This window comes from Perna viridis, chromosome 4 (genome assembly GCF_037379345.1).
Source record: "Perna viridis isolate PV_CMFRI_1.1 ecotype Kerala chromosome 4, ASM3737934v1, whole genome shotgun sequence".
NCBI lineage: Eukaryota > Metazoa > Mollusca > Bivalvia > Mytilida > Mytilidae > Perna > Perna viridis.
The window spans coordinates 8,543,482-8,553,558 of record NC_142448.1 but is presented as its reverse complement, the minus strand read 5'-3'; the positions used below and the strand labels follow the sequence as shown (position 1 = coordinate 8,553,558).

Genomic DNA, 10,077 nt, shown 5'->3' with positions numbered 1-10,077 from the left:
ATTCTACTTTTGTGGGCGTATCTCTTCAGGGACGTATCCAGGATTTTAGATTGGGGGCGCACAGTTAAAATATTTTTAGGTTAAATTTCGCAGTAACGAAAGCTACACGTAAGGTAGTCTTTCTACAATGGGTTTTAACAGTTGAAAGTTTAAATGTCGGAGAATAACTGAACCATGTTATAATGAATGATTTATGGCAAAGGACGTTGAACTAAATATCAGAATCAAATAGAAGGATATCTTACAAGAGTAAGAACTTTAACCATTTTATTATATGCCTGATTTTCATTAATGGCTTTGTGTATTAAAACTGTGATCTTGAATTTAACAACACTGTAGCAGTTCTAGGTAAGTTTCTTGATTTAATTATGTAAACAAACGTTAAAGTCAGACACATTAGAAAAATACATTTAGGGCAAATTTTAGTATCTCCGAATAGGCGGTCAGTTGTGTAATGGACATCATTTTAAGTGCTGAATTATTCTAACCATTCATATATAACAGTATTTTAAATGAATTAAATGGAATTAATTATCAATCGCAAACGGTAATAATTAATTTTCCGTATCTATGGGTAAGTAGTCGTTATCTATGGGTTAGCGGGTGACCAATCCATATATAGCGAAATTTGATATTGTGAGTTACAGTATGTTATCTCATACATAATAATCTGTTAACCCATAGATAACAGTGTTATCCTATAGATAACGGGGTTTTGGTTAATTTCGCGTGCCATATACATATTACTAATATGTGATTTACACCCGTCGTTATTATTGCACCAGACCTTTGTGAGTTGGAATAACTCGTGTCTGATCCAAATTTGTTTATTTGCAAATAAAACTATTATATACTAAAGGTCCCCCGTTTAAGCCCACTTTCGGCCACCTAATGTTCACTTCCGGTTCCATTGTGGTAATACTATTAAAAACCGAAAAAAAGCAAATAAGACAATTTTTTTACTGAAGCATAAATTCTCTATGGATTTGGACATGGACATATATGTCAATTTAAGGAATTTTTCGGTGGGGTAGGGATACACATTTTACATTTTACCCTAAAACCCTAAGTGTTACCGCAGTTATCTTGGTATATGTACCATTGTAAAGCTGAGACTTTGGGCTACATGATGATACATATATAAGTCAGTTCACTTCGATTTGTAGAAAGAAGTTCGAAGAACATAAAAAAAACGTAAAAAAATTGTTTAATCTTTTCACAAATGCTGTTCCAAACGGTCAAACAATTGAGTAACAAAAATCCTGGCTTTCTGACATAGTGGTGTAAAAATATAGCAATTAAAATAATTTTTAAACAAGATTGTTTTAGTGTAATTTTTAATTATTACAGGTATCGCATTTCATTATTCATTGACATTTTTTAAAAAAAATATTAACTGGAAGAACATTTGTTATTGATTGAAAATGTTAGCACTCATACGATTCTGAACATAAATTATTTTTTTTTAAAGTATTAGGGCACATAAGGCACTGTAGCGCCTACTAAAAAAATGAAATTATCTCCCTTTAATAAACTCAAAATTGTTCCATTTTTTAAATTAAAACACTTTATATCATCTTTATTTTTTAAGAAATCAAAAGAAAAAAAATATTTTGTTTATAAAAGAAAAAAACAAAGTAATATGCATATTCAGTTAGCGTATGTTGAATAAAGTAAAAACAATTACGCCTTAGTGATATGTTTTACGCAATTTGTTAGATATGGAGGAAAACCTTGTCTTAGAAGCATACAAGTATAATGTATTTCTCTGAAATGGCGATCTGTTGTGGTGTGTTTTTATCAATTAAATATAATATGTTGCTATATCATATATGTATTATTAATACTTTACAGTTTTCCGTTCTAGAATCTGCCAGAAAAATGTTGTATGTAGTTTTTGGTTTGCGCATGAATTGAGTTTTAAAGCTTCAAGTTAAGGCGGTATATATATTAATACATCTTCAGTGCCCGATGTAAATTCGTTAAGTAGTTTCGAATTGGTGCAATCTCGCACTTAGCCCTGTAACTTCTACATTTTATAAAGCTTAGGGAAATTAATCATTTTTGTCTCCCCTTCCGTAAAATATCGTTTTACCTGAATCAAACTTGTATAAAATTAAAAAAAAAATAAAATAAAATCATTGAGTCTCAGAGTATGTTACGCTGAACAGACAGACAGGCAGACAAACAGACGGATCCCTGAGCAAAGTGTTAAAAGTTTTCCGAGTACAATAGCGGAAACATAATAAGCCCGTACATGCACAAATCGTTGTTGATAAACTTATCAATACTTTTAGTTAAATCAATTATTTCTATAATAGTTGGGAAGTTTTAAATTACATAAATGAGAAAAATAAAAATGAAACATTATTTTATTAGAATTGATAATTACGAATAATTGTAAATTAATGTGGGAAAGTTTGAAAAAAAACGCATCTCTATAGGTAATTAACCTCCCGCTATCAGCCTTTCTCGGCTTGAGCATTCCAAAATTTTATCATACATTCTTGAACGGTCTTGTCCGTCTCCCGGTGGGAACTGGTGGGAGCTTAAATTCTGCCGCTTTCAAGATTTTCGCTATTCATCAGTCAAAATAATGGGGATGAAACTGGGAAGGTAAGAGGCCCAGAGGTGACGCACTTCAATTTTGGAAAAAAAATAACAGGGGTCTCCTTTCGTAGAGTTTCCCAAGATTAACATCAATGCAAACTGTATCTCCGCTAAAATACATGAAAGCTCGGCATATCTTAAATTCAGGTTCGAAAACTTGTTTCAATAAATGTCACGTGGATATTCATACCACTAAACCTCAGATGGCTCACGGTCGGACCATGCTTATTAACCTGAAACCTACATGTATAAGGCATTGTCGCACTCCATCAAATCCACCACCCGCGACGCGCCTGTTTTTGTTTTTTTCTAATATTTTCAAGAGGTGGATAACAAAATTTTGGAGACATGGATTAAATACAAACGTAATACAGGATGCAGCTGACTAAAATAAAAGACAACTTCGTTCACATTAAATATAGACGCTAAAATTTACATTAAATATTCGAAAAACCGACAAAAAGCTGAACTGCAGACAACAATTAGCATGAAAAAAAAAAAAACTCTTGGCACAAATATTATATAAGACCTGTTATAACAAATACTAAAACTATTAAGCACAGATATTTACATGTAAACATGAAGAATTTACATGTACATCCATGCTCCTCCTGAGAGAAACATCATAGTACTTCCTCAGGTAACAGCTTTGATATCAAAACGGGTATTTTAAGTGTCTACATGTTTTTTGGCGTATGTGTAGGTGTACACTTAATACGAATAAATGTTGGAATATTTACTTTATATACAAGAAACTTAAGCAACAGGATTTTATACACACAAAACTGCGTACAATTGACCACCATTTTGCATACATTAAATTTGAAATATCGAATACATGTAATGACATGTTTGATATGTGTGCATTATAAATGTATTTGTATTGAAGATTTTTCCCGGATAAAGAAAGCAGTTTTGAAAGAATTTTGTTATATAGAACTGCGCTTAATCATTGCAATATATAAATGCCAAGAGCCTGGATTTTTTTACAGGCAAACAATGCAAACGGCTTTTAATTTTTCTACTTTCAAAATAAAAACAGAAGCAATTAATAAGCTTTATTCGCGCTTGATATATATTATAACGGTATTTCCAACTTTGCCCGATCGCATAAGGAAAAAATGCTTTGCGGCGTTTAATACAAACAAAATTATCATTAGACAGCGTGCTACAGGTTTCTATACACTATAATGCTTATACGAGCTTATTTAAAGCATTTCATTTTTGTACTTAGTTCCACGCAAAAGTAAATCATAATGTAGAACAATCTTTTATCGGGGAGATTTATACGGATATTAGAGCAAAAAGATATTCAAAACTATCGGATTCTAATATTAAATCCATAGATAAAATCCCACGTAAAGGACAGTAACGCGGTTCAAAGTATATACATGTAAGTGCATTCACGTACATGCATGCATGTTCATAACAGCTAGTGGCTATATCAAAATCGAAGTCTGATCAAAGATTATTTTAGACCTTTTTCCATTCTTTGGCATAAAGATGAGATGAAAGCTCTTTAATTAATATATCTACTCCATTTGCTAATTAGAATGGCCAGGTGCTTGATCATGTGACGGTTAGCTAGGTCGCATGATACATGTACAGGTAAAGTTGGTCATTTTTGAAGCGGAATCCCCAGCAGACAAACACAAGGGTGTTTCTAAAATTTACAGGGTGTTTCATTTTGTTGGTAGGTTACATAAGGATGATTTTCATTTGTATCCCGGGTAAAGAAAATTTATGGTAAGGTCAGTAGAACGAGAAATTCCCTTTTGACTTTCGAGATTTTCTAAAGTATCGTCGATATCGCATGGAAAACCTTACGTGTTCCGAATAAACACCTGCTCCAAAGGGAGATAAATGTTGACAAAATGTTGGTCCGCAAGTCGGGAATATGTTACGGTCGAAATCGGAATTTTCCCATTTCGGAATGGGACACGTCCTGAATTTGAATAACGCGAGATTCCACGTTATTCCGTTTAAAGAGTCACTTTCTGTCCTAGAAAAATAAATTACTACACAAGTATCTTCCTATACACATACTGAATGCATTTGCAAAGTTTCAGTGAAATGTGATAAGCACTTTTTAAAATATTTGATTTTTAAATATAGGGTAACCAAGTTGCGCGAGCAAAAAAGTGACAATATTCTACCATACTTAAATGCATTAAATATTTGCAAAGAACTTTTTCTGACTTTTCAAATAAAAAACAAATCAATCACAACTTGTTTTTTAACAATATTAATAAAGAGATTACCTTTAAAAGTAATCATTTTCTGAAAAATTGGTCTATTTTTAAAAATTTATGTCTGACATGTCTCCCCCTTTTTCTTGATCACATGTCCACAAAACCCTAAATCCTTAAATTTTCATAAAAGGTTATATCTTTGGCTTTAAATTTGTAAATATAGTGTTTTCACATTAAAACATGACCAGTAAATGGCACCTAAAGCAAAAAAGTACTCAAAAATGAATTTTCCATGTTGCCATAGGGAAATGCTTATATGTCCTTAACCGCAGTAATGAAAGTGAGTTTTTCCTCATTTCTAACCAAATTTTTGCTCAAATTTACACAAAACTTGATTTCAAGTGCTGATTACCACAATATTTAAGTAAATATAGCCCTTAAAGTTTAATATTAGATATTTTTTACTAAATTTTCTACACTTTTCACAAGATAGGACATAAAAATCAGCCTAAAAGACCAATTTTCCATAATTTGGACCTATAACTTAAAAAAAATGCATATTATGAAGAATTTTTGTAGTGTATTCCTCTCATAGCAAAGTTTACAAGATCTTCATGTAGTTTAAAGCTATTCCAAGAAACTTTTCATTTTGCCATGGCTTCATCTTAAGGCTGGAATCCACTAATTCCACTTCCCATAGGCTTCTATGCTAATTTCACAATATTCAATGGCTTCTCTGGACTTTACCTTAACTTTAACCTGCAGAGGACTATATATCAGCATGATTCTACATATGTCAGCTCACAATACTTAGAATGGCATGTAGGGTTAGCAGACTTGCAGTGCAGTACTGGTCACCGGAAGTGAAGTGTCTATAAATAGCATTGGAAATCCCAGTGTTTTCACAAGATAGGGGTATATTTAGAAATTATTATGGAGATTAGGCTTCACATCACAAGAAGCAAAATGCACATATAAAATGTACAGAAATGGTTTTCCTTTCAGAAACTGTTTAAATTTTTGAAATAAGATGAGAACTTTTTTTCACAGCACTATGAGGAACAGGGGTAATTTCTGCGTAGGACTATTTTTGCATACGTTCCAAATGCTCATTGTTTGAATTGATGGTCTGTAACCTTAAGGCAGTCCAATTCCGGAATGGAACGATCTCGTGTTTTGACGTACACCCGCTCAGGAGTATGTAATACAAAACTGATACCTATTACTAAAACTTTTTGATATCTTTAAATTTTGTTGCTTTTCTATAACTGTGTTCAATTTCCCACTTAAAAGAGTTGAGTTTCTTGTTTACACAAAGATATAATAGAGTCAAAATGTTGAATAATTATCATTATTTTAATGAAAAAGACATCTTAGTTCCCAAAATGCTGATTTTCAGTCACATTTGGTACCCTGGGCAAGTATAAATGTACTCAATAATTACAAAATGAGAAGTATCTCACAGACACAGATTGATATTTTGCAAGAACAGTAAATAACATACACAGAAAACATCAAAATTTCGACTTACTTCACACCCTATTGAAGAAAATTCATTTTTTATTTGTCATTACCACCATTTTTTATAAATTGCATTAAAATTTGAGTGGAAGTGCCATTAGAAATGGTCATTTATGAAATAAAAAATGTTTTATCGATCAGTTTTCACTTTAATCAATCAAATGGCTGTAGTACAACACTTCTTTAGCAGTTAAAGTAGAATAAAAGTGAAAATGCAAAAAAATATTTCAGTTTTTATATGTCATGTGTAACAAGTGCAATTCAACCATTTTCAAGTCAAGTCTCTACTCCAAGTATTAAAAATGTAAAAAAAAATATCAAAACTGTTTATATTTCAGCAATTTAAGTCACCCTATTTATTTCTTATATAGTAGTATTTTAGAAAACTTTTGATAATAGCAATTGCAATCCATTGGCCATCTTTTATTCCATAAAAAAACATTGCTAATTTCCAAATTTAGTAAAAATATGCCATACAATTAAAAAATGAGGCCGTGAATCACTTTATTCAATTTAAAGTTGCTCCATTTAGTATACAATATGATATATTGTTGTTTGAAAGCTTCTAGGATAATTGAAACTTGCTTACTAAAAATCTCACTTTCCACTGAAACTGTGGTTATCAGGTCTCAGTCTTGTATTCTTTGCCTCACAGGCTTCTATAGTATACCTTAAATTTTCATGATTTTTAAAAAGAAATATACAAGGAGTTTCAACTTTTGGCCAATTAAGGAAATGTCAAAACTAATTTTAAGGTCCATTTTAGAAAAAGGCACAAACTTTGGTACACCAGGACTGGTCAAACTAAAGACAGACCTTTTCTACTTTCACTTTTATTTTGAGTTCATAAAATAAACACGTTTTCTGAAGCATTATTTTTCATGAAAATACTGTTTTTCCTCAAAAACAAGTTTTTTTTGTGTCATAGCTTGACATTTACCCTGTACTTTTGATGAAAAATGATAATCATTTGCGTACACCCGCTCAGGAATATGTAATATAAGACTGATAACAAAATGGACGCCGATGTAGAGTTCAAGAAATTTTGAAAATTTTGTTAACAACTTACCAAATGGATTGAACGAATTACTTAGTGGTCCAATCACTGAGGACGAAGTAGTTAAAATTAAAAATATTAGAAATCTAAAAAATGGCAAAGCATTTGGAGTTGATGATATTCTTAATGAATATCTTAAAAACAGTGTTTTGGAGCTAATACCTGTATGCTTAAAGATTTTTAATTTAGTACTCGATACAGGTATTGTACCAGAACTTTGGTCACAAGAAATTATTGTACCTATTTATAGAACAATATAAGAATAAAGGTTTGGAATCGGATCCAAATAACAATAAAGGAATTACACTAAATTCATGCTTAGGGAAAACCTTCTCATCCATTTTGAATGAAAGACTTACTAAGGCTTCTGATGAGATTGAGCTCTTATATGAATCACAGACTGGATTTCGAAAGGGTTATTCTACTGTTGACAACATTTTTGTGTTACACTCACTGTAAGCTATATATTTTTCAAAAGGTATAACTATGTAACAGGGAAAATGTTTTCAATATGGATCAGAATATTAAGTCTTGTATTAGGCATCAAGGTAATTTCTTTGCATTTTTAACTGTGGAGTTGGTGTAAGAAAAGGAGAAAACTTGTCGCCTTTTTTGTTCTCAATTTATTGAATGATCTAGAAATCTTTTTGCAAGACAATGAAGTACAAAATCTAGATTTGATAGAAAGTTCATGCTCAGAAATGTTTGATGTATATGTCAAAATATTTGTGATGCTTAATGCAGATGATACAATTTTAATGTCAGAAACAAAGGAAGCTATGGAAAAAGGATTGGATGTGTTTGCTAATTACTGTAAAGAATGGAAGTTACAAGTTAATACTGAAAAGACAAAAGTTATTATCTTCAGTAAAATATAGCGTAAACAACATTTTCAATTCCAAATATATAACAAATATATAGAAATAGTAGCGTCGTATACATCTCTAGGCACGATTTTCAATTAGAACGACAGTTTCACTATTACAAGAAAGCGTCTAACAGATCAAGCCCAAAAAGCTCTTTTTGCTTTCTATAGGAAACTAAGAAACATTCAACTGTCAATGGATTTACAGTTGAAGTTATTTGATACTTTTGATATCACCCATACTTTTATATTCCTCTGAGGTCCGGGATTTTGAAAATAAGCAAAACATTGAAAAGGTGCAACTTAAATTTTGTAAAAATATCCTTACGCTGAGAAGCAGCACTCCAAATTTTATGGTTTATGGCGAGTTGGGTAGAATTCCAGTTGTTAAAGTAAGAATTATTAGCTTTTGGGCAAGAACTGTGGAAGAAGAAGACTATCAAATAAAATGCTTCGGCTTATGTTAAATTGCATGACAATAATCCAATTAAATTTAGGTGGAATAACTATCATGTTAAATCTGTCTTAGATGATACGAGTCTTAGTTACTTATGGAACGAACACGTTAAAGTAAATAGTAACTGGCTTAAGGTCGCAGTTAAACAGACATTATGTGATCAATTCTATTAATCTTGGTTTTTACAAATTGACAACATATCTCGTGATGAATTCTATTCCAATTTTAAACACGAATTCAGAATTGAACCATATCTTCTCAGATTGTCCCCAGCAGAACGTATTCATTTGATAAAATTAAGATGTCCTAACTTAAAACTAGCAATAGAAACTGGAAGGTGGTCTGGAGTCCCACGGAGTCAAAGAATATGTAATCTTTGTAAAAAAGGGGTGGGAGATGAAGTTCACTTATTCTTCCAGTGAAATAATCCAACGGTTATGTATTTACGATCTCGTTACATCCCAGATGACTACCGAATATGAGTAAATTTGGTGGCTTACTGTCTATCTGTAATGTTCAATTTTTCAAAAGAGTGTGTGCTTTATTACGAAAAATTGCTAATATCATATGAAAGTGAATGTGTTAAAATATACATGTTAATCTGTATGTATTCACATATTTAATGATATTGTCTGTGTATTTGTCATACTTACATGTAGTACATTTGTTTTTGTTGTCCTCTTGTACCCCTACTGTGTCTGAGGCTATCAATAAATCTTGTCTTAAATGGTCATGATGACGGATGATATAGCTACACACACAGAGAGAGAATCGGACTGTTTTACTCATTATCGCGTATAAGGAAATGTAAGAAATGTCTCTCATTGTTCAATATCAAATTCATTTGTTTATTTATTACTTATGGACCTCTGTCCCGCTGATACTTCTTTTACGCATAGTCCTTTTTGATCTTGAGCTAAATCGGGAACTAAATACAAAAGCAAGTACCGAGATAAAGAGTAAAAATATATCAAGTTATACTCAGTCTGTCCCAGACTTCCCAATAAAAACTGAAATTTTCTATTACATAATTGCTGGCATTGAATCTAATCCTGGGCCCTCGTCTACATCCAGTTGAAGCACAGAACCATTAAATACAAGCTCCACCAGCTTAAACCTAAGTTATTCGCAAATCCTGACGAATTCTGTATTTTTCTTCACTTGAACGTGCAAAGCATAAAACCAAAACTTAAGCAAATATCAATTGAATATAACGACTTCAATATCCTTTCATTTACGGAAAGCTGATTAAAACAGATTGTACCTGATAATGAAATATCGATAACAGGATACCAACTATTCCGCAAAGATAGACTAGTTCGTTTGGGTGGGGATGTTCTTGTGTATTTAAGATCCAATATCGACAGTATCTGTC

The 10,077-nt window shown here is 31.8% G+C and overlaps 1 protein-coding gene across 2 annotated transcripts in view; it reads left to right on the top strand.

Annotated features, from left to right (window-relative positions):
• Positions 1 to 190: 190 nt before the first annotated feature.
• Positions 191 to 10,077, top strand: part of LOC148618736 (uncharacterized) — a 65,186-nt gene continuing 55,299 nt past the window's right edge. Inside the window, exon 1 of one of the 2 annotated variants that reach the window (XM_088577916.1) lies at positions 191 to 348. The gene's annotated coding sequence lies outside the window, so the exon portion shown is untranslated. The remainder of the gene's footprint in view (positions 349 to 10,077) is intronic. The other variant, XM_088577917.1, reaches the window with a different exon arrangement.